At 42.5% G+C, this 15,822-nt stretch overlaps 1 protein-coding gene and 1 pseudogene across 6 annotated transcripts in view; one reads left to right on the top strand and one right to left on the bottom strand.

Moving 5' to 3' along the window:
* TACC1 (transforming acidic coiled-coil containing protein 1) overlaps window positions 1–15,822 on the bottom strand; it is a 90,421-nt gene that overhangs the window by 64,494 nt on the left and 10,105 nt on the right. The window lies entirely within an intron of this gene.
* Window positions 14,249–14,791, top strand: LOC115511998 (annotated as a pseudogene).

Below are 15,822 nucleotides of genomic sequence, written 5' to 3' on the forward strand. Positions count from 1 at the left end.
AGTCGGTTAAACAGGTAGGCAATCTTGTAAAATTACTGTTATTGATTTAGCACTTTTAGTTTTCTTCTGTTGAATTTGTATTCCTTTCCGGCAGATTAGGCATGAAGAAAAGTGGACCCTCTGAGTCAGGCAGTGCTACATGTTAAGCCTCAGACAAGAAAACCATCTGAAACCCTTTCTAAGTTGTTTATGAATTTAAGTTTCTAATAATGAACATTACCCCAAATTTGAGAGATCTACTTTACTTCATTTACCTAGGTTAGGCAGAGGGTGGAATCTAAGGCTTGAGTTAAAGAGACTGAAGGAATTTAGGAAGTCGAAAGAGAATAATATTCCTACTCCTGCAGCCATTTTATTCCCTCCCCTCTCCTCTACCCAACCTCTAAAATAAATCTCCCAGATAATACACCTGGAACACTAGAAGAACACTGATCACATGACCCGGCTTTTCTGAGATCATCCTGATATCAAATATTCTACCTGCTCTCCTTGTAAATACATGTCCCCATTTTCAATTTATGAAACATTGTCACTAAGAAGTTGAAAGGTAATAGAGAGGGAGGACAACTGGAAAGGACAGCAGAGATTCATGGGGGTGGGGGCCAAGAAGGGAATATCCAAAATAACTGGGTACCCACTCCATGTAAATCCTCACTCTGGGATGTGGGGTGGGGGGTGGGGATTTCATGACAGTAACTCTTTGTGACTGATAATCTTCCTGTGTTTCTAAGGAAAGGAAGAAGCAAACTCCTTGACATGATATACCACCAACCTTCATCTTTTTTTTTTTTTTAGTTTATTTATTTATTTTGAGAGAGAGAGAAAGAGAGAGAGAGAGAGAGTGAGTGAGTGAGTGTGGAGGGGCAGAGAGAGAGGGAGACAGAGAATCCCAAGCAGGATCCATGCTGTCAGCACAGAGCCCGACGCGGAGCTCAAACCCATGAACCGAGAGAGAGATCATGACCTGAGCCGAAACCAAGAGTCAGATGCTTAACCAACTGAGCCACCCAGGTGTCCCTGACCTTTACCTTTTTAAAGCAAAAATGTAACTGCCATATTTGGGTTCTGAAACTGTATGTGTGTGAAAATTGAAGGAAAATATGTTCTTTTATATGTCCTGTTATACCACAAAGTGGGGAGAAGGGAAACCTGTCCTTTTTGTGTATGTTAAAATTTTTTAAAACTCCAAATGTTAACACATCACTCATTTTCTTCACTAATAAACAAAAGCTAACCAAGTAGCTGAATAAATGGAAAGATGTTACAAAGTCTCAAGTTGGTTAAATTAAATATTTAAAGATGGCAACATTACCCAATTAATGCATAGGTCTAATGCAATTGCAATAAAAATTCTTAGGGTTTTTTTTTTCCTTGGGATTTGTCAATGTTTTCCAAAAATTTACTTAGAAACAAGTGAGCATATTTTAGATTCTTAAAAAACAAAATAAACAAACAAACAAAAAAAACAGAGTCAAACAGGGGATTGGGTCTTCAAGGTATTAGGATACATTTATGCCGAAATAGGCATATCCTTGTTCTGTGAAACAGAATGGAAAGCCCAGAAAAAGAGACTACCAAATATGGGGATGTATTATGTGATAAAGAAGATATTATAATACAGTGGGGAAAGAAAGGATATTTAATTAGTGGTTGCAGAGTAAGTGGTTGGCAATGGGGAAAAAGATCAAGTTAAAACCTTACCCCAGAACATATACCAAGACGAATTCCAGATGGATTAGATGTCTAAATAATAAAAATCAAACCATGGGGAGAAAAAAAACCCAGAAGCAACAGAATCTGTCAAAGCTCTGTCGAAAGGATGACTGTCTAATCTTCCAAGTAATTAATGAAATCACACACAAAATAAAGATTGCAGATTTGGCCACATAAGAGTAAAGCTTCTAAATGTTTGCCTTCAAATTAAAAAGCAAATGACAGGCTGGGGAAAATAATAGCAACCCAAAGCTAGTATTGTTATTACCTAAGGCTCTCATGAAAATCATTAAGATCATCCAAACCTCAACAGAGAAACGAGCAATTATAACTGCTTGCTATGTGTCAGACACTATGCTAAGCACTCTTTACGTGAATTATCTCCTCTAATCCCTGCCCTCTGGCCCCATAGTATTGGAGGATATTATTATGAGGAAGGTATTAGTATGGCTTTTTTTAAAAACCAGGTCAAGTTGACTACATTTTCAACTTCTAGAGTAGGGACTCTGTATCTGAGCTTAGCAAGAAGGGTTTCAGAAGACTGTGATCTCCTTGAAATTACATGCAAAATTGTGTGTGCGTGTGTGTGTTTGTATTTACACCCATCTCCCCCTGCCTCGTCCCCGTATCCAGTCAAGCTCCACTCCAGGAACAATGCTTTAGGCTGATTAAAGATTAATTTCTGAATCTGAAAGTAGAACCAAAATTTTTTCTTCCTCCAAAAGGTACAGGGAAGTTCTAAACCAAAAGGGCCCTTACACAGAGAACCCAGACCTGCCAGGGATTAACACAAGAGGCAAGCTTGGGTGACACGCAGAAGGGTAGAGCCACGGGTACCAGTGGGCAGCCTGTGGGTCTAATCTAAGGGACACCCTCATTCCTGGGGAGCCAAGGCGCCACCAAAAAGGAGATTTTCCCAGGGACTTCCTACTGATACATATGAGTGTCCTCAAGGACACAAAAAATTGGGTCAGATATCAAAGGTGCACTTTATGTGGGAGATGCAAAAGAATCAGTTTTAACATCCCTGTCTTTGGGGTGCTCTCCTTTTAGGATACTTCCTTTGGAGTGGCATCTTCTGAGAAACCATGTTGCTGGGGTACACTGGACTCTGGGAGTCCCCCCTTATCTGCCATGTGTCTTTTTGTAATTTCAGTTACCCGCGATCAACCATAGCCTGGAAGGGGATGAGTCTCCTTCTTACACATGGTCAGAAGATCAATAGCAGCCTAATGCTAGCTCTCAATGCCTACATCATTCACCTCACTCTATCTCATCACATAGGCATTTTATCATCTCACATCGAAAAGAATGGTGACAGATGAACACAAGGGAAGGGAAGCAAAAATAATATAAAAACAGGGAGGGGGACAAAACATAAGAAACTCTTAAATGTGGAGAACAGAGGGTTACTGGAGGGGTTGTAGGAGGGGGGATGGGCTAACTGTGTAAGGGGCATTAAGGAATCTACTCCTGAAATCATTGTTGCACTATATGCTAACTGGATGTAAATTTTAAAAAAGACAGTAAAAAAAGAAAAGAACGGTGAGTGTAGTACAATGAGATATTTGAGAGAAAGACCACATTCACTTAACTTTATTACAGTATGATGTTATAATAGTTCTATTTTATGGTTATTGTTGTTAATCTCTTACTGTACCTAACTGATAAAACAAATCATAGGTATGTAGAGGAAAAAACATAGTGTATACACGGTTTGGTACTATCTGTAGTTTAGGTACCCAATGTATCCCCCGTGAGTAAAACGGGCCTACTGTACTAGGTAGCAGACTCTTCCCATCTAGGAAAAATTCGGAACTGTGGCGGGGCTCAGTGGGGTATGGAGGCATGGGGCAGAATTCCAAGGCCCAGTTACGTGGAACAGTACGTAACAGTACGTAAGCTTCCCAGTTACGTGGAAGCTTAAGAATATGGGGAGCTCTGAACACAATGATAGGGCCCCTCTGGAGACCTTGGAGGGGGCCTACCCAAGTGGGGGGTCCTGAAGTTTAAGCTTCATTAGCTTCGTGGTAAATTCAACCCCACCCAGAGGGCAAAAGTGATCCTTGTGGCTCTGGAGTATCCAGCAAAACTTCAACCTGGTAAGTGAAAACATTGATAGACTGAGGGAAGGGGTCTCACTGACCTCCTCTGTCTTCTGAAAGGCAATGAAAAATTTTAACTGTTGGAAGCCTGATAAAACCGTTAAAAGTTCTCTCCTATACGAAGTGTGATACATATACCTCATGGTTCTATTGCTTCTGTACAAATACACACACACCACACATATATAACTTTAATTAAGGTGAAAAAGCAGGGGCGCCTGGGTGGCTCAGTCGGTTAAGCGTCCAACTGCAGCTCAGCTCATGATCTCACAGCTTGTGGGTTCGAGCCCCACGCCAGGCTCTATGCTGACAGCTCAGAGCCTAAAGAGCCTTTGGATTCTGTGTCTCCCTCTCTCTCTCTGCCCCTAACCTGCTGATGCTCTCTCTCTCTCTCAAAAATGAATAAACATTAAAAAAAATTAAGATAAAGAAAACATGTAATCCTTCTTCAGCACTGTGTGCGTTATGCACTCTTACCCTTTGAACTTCCACAACCACTGTAGCAGAGTCTAACTTCCCCCCACAGCCATTATGTCCTTGTTTCTTCTGGTAAAAGAATCCCCTGAGTTTCCATGGGCCACATAGCCACCCAGTAGAGGCCACATTTCCCTGCCTTTTCTGTAGCCAGGCGTGGTCTTGTGACTTCGTTCTGGCCTGTGGGATGTGAACTAGGTGGCAGATACAACTTTGGGGCGATGTCTTTAAAAAGAAAAGTGCTTGCCCTTGCCCAATGTTGTGGTCTGGTGCTGAGCCAGCTTCTACTGTGTGGACCAGGACCACACTCGGGAGATGGTGGAACAAGATGGACAGAGCCACGCCAGGCTGACCTCTGGAGCACGGCGGCCTGCTGCCCTAGACTAACACACCTGAGGACTGTTACATAAGAGAGAAACAAAAGTCCATCTTTGTGCTACTGGACGGTTGAGTCTCTTGGTGCTATAGCAGCCTCTCCTCCCCCTTCACAATACAACCTCTTTTGGGGCATCTTAGCATCTTAAACTCCCTCAGCTGGCTATATGGAAGAACCTGCCTTAAATTTCATTCCAGATCATTGTGAGAAGGACTACATTTTGGTTCTTTCAAAAATTCATCTTGGGGCGTCTGGGTGGCTCAGTTGGTTAAGTGACCAACTTGGGCTCAGGTCATGATCTCACAGTTCATGGTTTGAGCCCCGCATCAGCTTCTGTGCTGACGGCTCAGAGCTTGGAGCCTGCTTCGGATTCTGTGTCTCCTTCTCTCTCTGCCCCTCCCTGCTTGTGCTCTGTGTCTCACTCTGTCTCTTAAAAATAAATGTAAAAAAAAAAAAAAAAAAAAAAAAAAAATTAAAAAAAATTCATCTTATATCACAGTTGTATCTCTCTCTTTTCTTTTTTTTCACAGAGCCCAACACAGGGTTTGAATCCACAACCCTGATTCAAGACCTGAGCTGACATCAAGAGTCAGATGCTTAACCAACAGAGCCACCAAGTGCCCCTTCAGTGGTGTCTTTTTCTTACGGCCAGAAAATTCCCCAACTGTGAGACTCAAGCCTGCCATGTAGATGAGGTGGTCTAACTACTCTGAAAACAGGACTGAGCCCACCTTTCTCCTTACTGTAATGACTTGAGTTGTAATACTTCCTTTCTGGAAAATTAGGCAGCAGTTTATTTTTTTTTAACGTTTATTCATTTTTTTGAGAGACAGAGAGCGAGTGAGCGGGGGGGGGGGGGGTGGAGGGGATAGAGAGAGGGGGAGAGAGAGAGAGAGACACACACACACACAGAATCCGAAGCGGGCTCCAGGCTCTGAGTGTCAGCACAGAGCCCGATGTGGGCCTCAAATTAGGAACCATGAGATCATGACCCAAGCAGAAGTTGAACATTTAACCAACTGAGCCACCCAGGCACCCCTGGCAGCAGTATCTTTAAAGATGACAGGTGTAGACGAAAAAGCTGAAGGGACGACAAAGTCAATGCTTAGTTTCCTGCAAAGGCCAGATCTTCCAGGCAGAATGGATTTGGATATTGTACAAAGGATATAATCTTCTTTGAGGAGGTTTTCTTGAAGATAGTATGATTTTACAAATCCAGAAATACTATATAATAACTGAGTATTTTGCCAATTCAAAGGCTAAAATCATAATTGACCCAGGACCTGGTTGAGTGTAAAGCGTCCAAGTCTTGATTTCGGCTCAGGTCATGATCTCGAAGTTCATGGGATCGAACCCCACATCAGGCTCTGTGCTGGCATTGTGGCTCCTGCTTGGGATTCTCTGTCTCCTCTCTCAGCCCCTTCCCTGCTTGCTCTCTCACTGTCTCTCAAATAAACACTTAAAAATTTTTTACAAAAATAATTGACCCACATTCTATAAATAATCATTGTTGTTCTTTGGCTTTAATACCAACTGGTGTTAATAATAATTGCTGGTACTCACCCATAAAATATTTTTTTAGAAACTATTTTCTTATGGACTCAGTTATCTTTCAGAACTACCATAAGCAAAGTTATCCTTAACTGCTCTTAGTACCTCATCATGTAAGATACAGTAATACTGAATGGATTTTCTATTTCCTTTCACCAAGGCATAGATAACCACTAAGTAAAATGTATTTGCTTTAAATTGTTTTCTGAACAAATCATAAGTCAGTGACTCCAAACCTAAGCATCCACCCTAGATCTCACAGAACCACAGGAATTTTTAGATGGAAAGGATCTTTCTTTGAGAAAGATCACTGAGCTGAATATCCTTGTTTTCAGATGATCAGATGAGTCCCTGAGACATTAAGGATTGCCCAAGGTACAGTCAGGCACCAAAGTTTGTATGACTAGGACTCATAACCTTTTGGGTGAGAAGTATGAATTCTAGGCTTTTTCCTCAATCCTAAAGCATATGCACACTTCATATGTATAACAGAGATACAACTCCCTGCCCCCCAACATTCATCTCATTTTAAAAGGCAACTTGAACTATTTTATAAAGCATTTTAAATACCTTTATTAAGGGGAATAATCCATACGTTCATTCTTTCATTCAATGATTCCACAGATTTCACACATGACAAAACAGATCTAGTTCCTGTCCACACGGAGCTTGCACATTAGTGAGTTTAGGAAGCAAAAAAATAAATATGTAACTTACAAACGGTTGTGCATGCTGTATCAGAAAAGTGCAGGGACTATGACAAAGGCCAGGGGCGGTGGGGGGATTAGTGGTGATAAATCAGGGAGGTGACATCCTGAGGCCTGAGGGATGAATGTGGTTAAGTGTGGGGGTAACAGCATCCTGGCAGAGGGCAGAGGAGCCTCTGCTTTGGAGCAAGTATGGCTAAAGCTAGGCCAGCCAGGGGCGGAATTGTCCAGGTTAGATGGGTGGAGTAGGAAGGGCATAGGTTGTCCAGGGGGCCCGCCAGATCGTGGTGCTTGAAAAGGTGCATTTTTGATGACACAAAAAAAGAACAAAGAAGGAAGGAAAACTCACCTACAGTTGTGCTTTTGATAAACAGCCACTGTTAAAATGCTGGTGAACAATATACCATTTTTATCTTTTTCAAAGCACTTTTTACATCTGCAATCAAACTATTTCTATTTTTCTACTTATTATCTGTCTTTCCCAACTAGACATGGCTCCATGAACACGAAGCACCTTGTCTGTCTTGTTCTGTCTGATATTTGATGACCAAATGAAAGACGAAAACTTCCAAATACTCCTGGTGAATATAAACAAGCATGTACTTAGGAGAATGGATAGGTAGGTAGGTAGACAGACAGACACTTGTTACACAAATGGGATTTAAATACCATGCTGTCCTCTGCTAGAGGTGAGGACTTCATCCCTGCTTCTCCTGTTTCATCAGGATCTCTGCTCCCTGGGGGAGGGGGGATGGGGGGTGGGAACCAGGATGTGCAACCAATGCCCTTCCTGATCCTGCAGAACCCAAGTGTTCTGCTCTCTCTTTGCTGCAGTGATAAGCTTCTCTGTGTCTACGACATTTATCTTGTTTCCCGTGGAGGGATATTTAGGGGTTCACTGTCCCTCATTATAAACGAAACTGTGATGAATAACCCTATGCACGCATCTTTTCACACACATACAATGACTTCTTAGAGTTAAAACTCTAGAAATGGGATTGTAGTATCACAACACATTTTAATATCTTGATGCACATAGCAAAATTTGTTGTACCAATTTACCTTTTTAAAAAAAAATTTTAACGTTTATTATTTTTGAGAGAGAGAAACACAGAGCGTGGGGGGGGGGGGTTGGGCAGTGAGGTGGGGAGAGAGAGAATCCAGAGCAGGCTCCAGATTCTGAGCTGTCAGCACAGAGCCTGACCTGGGGCTAGAACTTGTGAACCTCAAGATCATGATCTGAGCCAAAGTCAGACACTTACCTGACTGAGCCACCCAGGCACCCCTAATCTACCTTTTTAAATGACAGTGTATGAGACAGCCTTTTCTCTAAATCTTAATCAACACTGAGTTCAGTTAATCTACACTATGGCAAATAGGTGGAAATGACATGCCATTGTTGGTTTTATTTGAACACATTTGATTGCTAAATGAAGTCTGAATGTATTTACTTATTTGAATGTATTTATTGAACCACTTGCCGACTTCCTTTCTTCCCACCCTCCCTTCCTTTCCTTCTTTCTCTGGTAAACAGAGTGCTTAAGTCCTCTGCTTTAAACCAGTAGTTCTGGGGCACCTGGGTGGCTCAGTCTGTTGAGCGTCCAGCTTCGGCTCAGGTCATGGTCTCACAGCTCATGAGCTCAAGCCCTACGTCAGGCTCTATGCTGACAGCTCAGAGCCTGGAGGCTGCTTCGGATTTCTGTGTCTCCCTCTCTCTCTCTCTCTGCCCTCCCCTACTTGCACTCTGCCTCCGTCTCTCAAAAATGAATGTTAAAAAATTTAAAAATTAAAAATTAAATAAATAAACCAGTAGGCTGGTCTCTGCATCACCTCAGAATAAGAAATGAAATTCTCAAGCCCCACCCTGAACTTACAGAATTAGAAACTCCGGGGGTGGGTCCAGCATCTGTGTGCCCTCCAGTGAGAAGCAGCCACACAGGAGACCCTCCTTCTCTACACAGGAAATGTGTCTCTAACCTCCGAACTAGAGACAAAAAGCTTTTTTTTTTTTTTAAATATTTTTTAATGTTTATTTATTTTTGAAAGAGAGTAAGAGCAAGCAGAGGAGGGGCGGGTGGGGGGGCAGAGGATCCGAAGCAGGCTGATGTGGGGCTCAAACTCACCAACCATGAGATTATGACATGAGCCGAATCAGATGCTTAACTGGCTGAGCCATCCAGGCATCCCGAGACATAAAGCTTTTTGATCAAAAACAAGTTCAATATTTCCTCCTCAAAATGGCATTTGTGGACTGAATTTCATTTACTATTTTCTCATATTCAAAATATTCTTAATTACCTCAACAAGACTCATGAGTCCATTGTATCACCAGCACCTAACTCACAATGGCCCAAGACAGCTGTAAGAAGTATTTCCTATTCTTGTCTGCCTGGCATCACTACCCCTTCTCTGAGCAAAACTCCACATTTTCTTTGAGAAGCCATCCCCTCCCACCCTCAGGGCCTGTGGTTTGGGTATCTGGCTCCAGATGTAGGAGTGGGAGAGTGAGTCAGGCCTGACTAAATACCACATTCCACAACCAGCCCCCCACACCACCACCCCCACACCTGGTTCTGCAAAGGGCACATGACCCAAGCACAACCACCTTATGTCTCCTGACAACCTCTCCAAACCCTGTCACCATTACCTCTCCTATTTCCTGTATCAAACCTGTGCCCTCTGATAGGATTCCAAAGAAAATCCAGCATCCTAATGGAGGGAGACATGCTAAAAGCTGCCCACAGGAGCCACCTGTGGGAGAAATAGCCTCTATCATGGTAACTACAGTGTGTTCAGCAGGCATCCCAGGGCACAGGCTGGTATCAGCAGACAGTATATGCACAAATGTGACTCCACACCGGGATTAGCCAACATGATGGGCATTTTCATTAGTCACTGGCCTCTTGGTTCAATAATCCCTTTATTTAAGAAGCTCTGTAAGCCTCAAGTAATGACAGCTGGTAGACACATTTCCCAGGCTGGTGGGTGCCAGGAATGGATCTGTGGAGTTTGTGTGGTAACATTCTTCAGTCTCATTCCAGGGCTCCTGATACATCTGTTTGGTAAAAAGGGGCCTCAGATGTTCCCAGAATTCACTCTCCCTCGCCAACACCACCAACGGCCAAATTTAAAGAAATTCCCTAATTCTTAGATACTTATTGAAGTGTCCTTGTGCTAGAGTCTTTCTTTTCTCCCTTTGGTTTTTTATTTTCTCCCCCTCAAATAAGATATGCAGAATTGTTTTATCTCCAGCACCTACACTTCAATTAAATTCACTCATTCAAAAACTTCTATTGAGTGGCTCTCAGTACCCGCAAGGCAGGCCAAGGGAACTTGGCCTTTCTGAAATCGACACACAAAACAGGCACATTACAGACAGCATAATGCAAGGAACTGATTTGTTTCACACATCCCCAGCCTCTGCCTGATGAAAGTGGAGGAAAGCTCAAGTATGACCAAAAAAGGAAACAAAATGATTCAGCTTCCATAGAGGGTTTTCAAATGCGTGAAGGGAAAAAGTATGGGGGAGAGGAAGAAAAGAGGGAGGGAGGGAGGGAAACCCAAGAGCGGTGACGTTATCGACTGCAAAAGAGAAAAGTGAGCATGCTCCTCTCAAGATTATTCTCCTTCTGGAGAGCTATTTTCATGCTGATAAATAATGTAGCATCAAAAAAATCTCTCTGCTTTGTAAAGAACATGGGAAATCTAGGATTTGATACTGTCAGCTAGAGTATTCATACTCTATTCAAGACAGACAGCTCTGAATACAGCTCTTCAGCTCAGCAGGGGAAACCACAGTCATCTGACATCTCTATGTATGCAACTGTCACAGCTCTGTGAGAAAGGATGTGTGGGAAAATCAGGGCTGGCAACACAGTGCATGTTCATACACGTACACACCCCCCCCATACACACAGCTCACACACAGGCGTGCACAGCACACACAGTCACAGAGACCCACATACACCCCCCCATACCTCTACACAGTCACATGCACACCATACACACATATACAACAGAATCACACACACCTCACACACATGCGTGCACTACATGAGTCACACACATACACATAGCCCTACACAGACAGACACACACACACACACACACACACACAGTCATACACACCCCTCAAACACTTCAGTCCCAACACAAGCCCCAGCCCCACTGACCGTTCGTACAGCAGTATGGAATCGATCAAACAAGACAGACAATTATCAGGGGTATAAAAACAACTTCTACTTAAAAGAAAAAGACCATAAAACTGGGAAAGTTCTGCCAAATGAGAAACACAAGGAGAAATTAAAACGGGTAAGCCTAGGGAAACAAAGACTGAGAAAAAGAAACGTTGGAAGAACCAGTCAAGTTAGAGTTTTGGTCTCTGAAGAACATTCCTCAAAAACTGGGCTAACTCACTCTCATTAAGGAAGAACTGGCATCCTGTTGGGTTGGGGAAACACTGGTGTCCCCCTTTCTCTGTGTGAATAAAACCTACTGTGGGGCACCTGGGTGGCTCAGTCGGTTAAGCGTCCAACTTCGGCTCAGGTCATGATCTCGCGGTTCGTGAGTTCAAGCCCCGCGTCAGGCTCTGTGCTAATGGCTCAGAGCCTGGAGCCTGTTTCAGATTCTGTGTCTCCCTGTCTCTCTGACCCTCCCCCGTTCATGCTGTGTCTCTCTCTGTCTCAAAAATAAATAAACGTTAAAAAAAATTTTTTTAAACCTACTGTACAGATTTGCCAGCCATGTGCTACAGCAGCCACCAGAGGGCACCAGAAAGTTCTGTCACACATTCAATCAACAAATATTTTTTAAAGAGAATTTCTTCAAGATTCGTGTTTCTATAAATACAAAAAGTTACCACGAGCCCCTTCTGCATCCAACACAGGTGTTTATTCTGGAACTCAACCTTTGCACACCAATAAACAACACACGAAGGAGGGAGAAGTCTTCCAACTTCTCAGAAGCCACAAAAAGTATGCTCTGAATCATGTGATTTGAAGTGAAGAGAAACAACACACCCATGAAAAGCTCCTTCCTAGCCAGCGGGAGACAGAAATATCCAAAAATTCAATTTCATTCCCCGTTGTTCCCTATTTTCATTTTTCCTACATGTACTGAATATCTGATGACTCTCTCTTTTATCCCACCCAACAAAGGAGTCCACAGAAGACACTGTCTCATCTCAGACCAACCTTGGTCAAGAACTAAGGAGATGGTGACTGGCGCCCCCTGGTGGGAGGACTGGAGAACAGCGCCTCCTACCTGGCAAGAAGCAGGTAAAAGAGGCCCCACTCCACACCATCCTACCGCTATCTCTTTCCTCCCCACTATTGTCAGCTACTTTTGAAATTTGGGTACATCTCTTAGTTCTAATCTTATCCTCAAGGGAACCTTCCAACAAGCACTTCATGTATCAACTGTGAAGGTGGCCCATATTCTTCAGAATTTGACTTGTGTTCCCAAATGTCATTACTAGGACTCATACTAGGAACCATGGCTTCACACATGGGGACCCAGTGGAGGCACAGGTTCGCCAAGGCAAAGGAGGCAATGGGGGACGGGACTGTTCTCAAAGAAATGCTTAAAAGGTGATGTCTGGCAGGTAAAATGTCATTCATCTTCCCACCATTATTTCATGCCCAAGCCTTCCTAGTTTTGTTTTCTCAAACCCCTATTTAAGAACAATTTGGATGTAGCCATAGAAACATAACATTTTGCAGTTGTTAGGAAAGCAAGACTCACAGACAAAAATAATTCAGCAAAGAAACCCAGGAGAGGCATTCTATCTGCTCTGTGTAAATGTAATACAGTATATGGGTATTTATCTACAGAATGGGCTGGACAACGTTTCTCAAACATTTACTTTCCTGAAACCATGTTATCACTAGGGAAAAAGCCATAAAACTTATTTTCTAGCAGATAACAGAAGCCGCTGCTAGTTAATGAGTTGCCTACATGGCAGACCCACTCTGGAAATGACTGGTAATTTTGTTTCTTCTGCTTCAGCCAGGTTCATTAGGCTTGAATCCCAGTGCTACCATTTACTACTAGCTCTGTGGCCTTAGTTTCTTAACTTTTCCCAGGCCTCAGTTTATTTATCTGTACAATTCAGATAATAATATACCTCATGGGGTTTAGGAAAGGATTAAATGAGATAATTTTCAGTGGCTTCAGGATCTCTGATCCTTCTAACTTTAATGTATTGTATATATGTGTATTTTCATTTGGAAAAAGCCTACAAACATTTGATCATATAATCAAGGGATCTGTGATCCAAAGGAGTTTTAAGAGCTGCTGTTCTCAAGCAGAGCATCTTTATAAGATTCCTGGGGCTCCTGTCCTTATCAGTGACATATCATGCTGTCAGGCTTCTGTGGGGGCATGCAGTATGAGACAAGTGTATGGGTTATATTAGAAACAGAACTGGCCTGCTTTCAGAAAATAGCTAGGACTCTAAAGTTTCTATGTAATACTCCTAAATTTAAACAAGCCAAATATAATTTCTTTTGCCTACAACCGTTATTAATAGCATTTGTAGCAGACATACCATAAGATTGGTCAAGCCAAAACTGTACTATGTACAGGCAAAAAAAAAATTTATATCCACAGTATCCTTAACAGTGATAATATGAAAATGAAGAAGTGTCGACGTGAGGAATTCTCTTACTTTCCAAAGTTACCAAGTCTCTACAGGTAGAAGAGCAGGTGGATAAAGGACAAGTAGAGAATAGTGGTTAACCATTTGCAATTCCTTATAGAAATCTACAAGGGCTTTATATCATATCACCATGAAATGGAAAGTCTAGATGGTCCACAGAAAGTGTATGTGTTACAAAACATGCAGATGACCTGAGAGTATTTGAAGGCACCACTGTTTCCATACAGGAAGCTAAACTGTTTAAAATGAAACCTTCAAGTGGACCCTAGATTGACCTATGTCAGTGTAAAATCTGTGAGAAAAGCTCTAGTATGGATGTTCTTTTTCACATTTATTTATTTTTGAGACAGAGAGAGACAGAGCATGAACGGGAGAGGGTCAGAGAGACAGGGAGACACAGAATCTGAAACAGGCTCCAGGCTCTGAGCTGTCAGCACAGAGCCCGACGCGGGGCTCGAACTCACGGACCGTGAGATCATGACCTGAGCCGAAGTCGGACGCCCAACCGACTGAACCACCCAGGCGCCCCTGGATGTTCTTTTTTTCCCCAAGCTCTACACATTCCCCTCCATTCCCGAAATCATCTCCACCTGTTTGACTCTTCAGCAAATGTCCTGCCCTCGAATACTCAGATTTTAAACATTTAAAATAAGAATGGAAAGACCTTTTCACCATCTTTCCTTCTTCCCAGCTGCTGCAGCCATGAACATCAAGCTGTGGGGTTTCAGTGGGAGCAAGATGTACCCCAGACACGGGAGGCACCACAGCAAGACTGAGGGGAAGGTTTTCCAATTTGTTCATGCAAAATGTGAGTCGGCACTCATTTCCACAGCAGATAAACTGGACTCTCCTCTACAAGCACAAAAAGGGACACCTGGGAGACACTCAAAAGAAAAGAACTCACAGCTCAGTCAAATTTCAGAAGGCCATCACTGGTGCATCTCTTGCTGATATAATGGCCAGGAGGATCAGAAACCTGAAATTAGGAAGGCTCAATGAGAACAAACCATAGGGGCTGCCAAGGAAGCAAAAAAGGCTAATCAAGCACATAAAAAGGCAGCAATGGCTGCTGCTAAGCCTCCCACGAAGGCAGCACCTCAGTAAAAGACTGTGAAACCCATGAAGCTTTCTGCACCTTTAGTTGGTGGAAAATGCAAAGTTGGCAGATCAGATTTTTAAATAAACATCTATTAAAAAAATGAAAAGAGAAAAAGCATCAAGTGTTAAATAGAAGGAAAGAGAGATTATACTCTAATACTCAATATTTTATTTATTTATTTGGCTAGTGTGGAGCCCAATGCGGGGCTTGAACTCACAACCCTGAGATCAACACATGAGCTGAAGTCAAGAGTCAGACACCTAACTGCCTCAGCCACCCAGACACCCCTAATACTCAATTTTTAAAATGCTATTACAATCTGCAGGAAAAGAAAGGATTAATGCAGGTCTTCCTCAATTTACAATGCAGTTATATCTTGATAAAGCCATTATAAATTGAAAATATCATAAGTTGAATATGCATTTAGGGGCACCTGGGTGGCTCAGTTGGTTAAGTATCTGACTCCTGATTTCAGCTCAAGTCATGGTCTCACAGTTCGTAGGATCAAGCCCAAGTCAAGCGCAGAGCCTGCTTGGGATTCTCTCTATCCCTCTATCTCTGCCCCTCCTGCTCTCTCTCTCTCTCAAAATAAACATTAAAAAAATGAAGAAAATTCATTTTATATGTCTAACATACCAAACACCATAGCTTAACCTAGTCCACCTCAAACGTGCAAAGAACACTTACACTAGCCTACAGTTGGGCAAAATCCTCTAACACAAAGCCCATTTTATAATAAAGCATTGAATGTCTCAAATGGCTCAGCTGGTTAAGTGTCCAACTCTTGATCTCAGCTCAGGTCTTGATCTCAGGGTCATGAGTTCAAGCCCCACACTGGGCTCTGCACTATGGAGCTACTTAAAGAAGGAAGGAAGGAAGGAAGGAAGGAAGGAAGGAAGGAAGGAAGGAAGGAAGGAAAGAAGAAAGATTACTAAATGTAATGTGGTATTCTGGATGGAATTCTGTAACAGAAAAAGGATAGCAGATAAAAGCTAAGGAAATCTGAATAAAGTATGGACTTTAGTTAATATATCAGCAACAGTTTCATTAACTATAACAAATGTACCATACAAATATGAGATGGTGATAGAGGAGATTGTGTGTGGCATCTACAGGAATTCTCAGCAAGTCAGCTGAAT

Source organism: Lynx canadensis, chromosome B1 (genome assembly GCF_007474595.2).
Source record: "Lynx canadensis isolate LIC74 chromosome B1, mLynCan4.pri.v2, whole genome shotgun sequence".
NCBI classification, from domain to species: Eukaryota; Metazoa; Chordata; class Mammalia; order Carnivora; family Felidae; genus Lynx; species Lynx canadensis.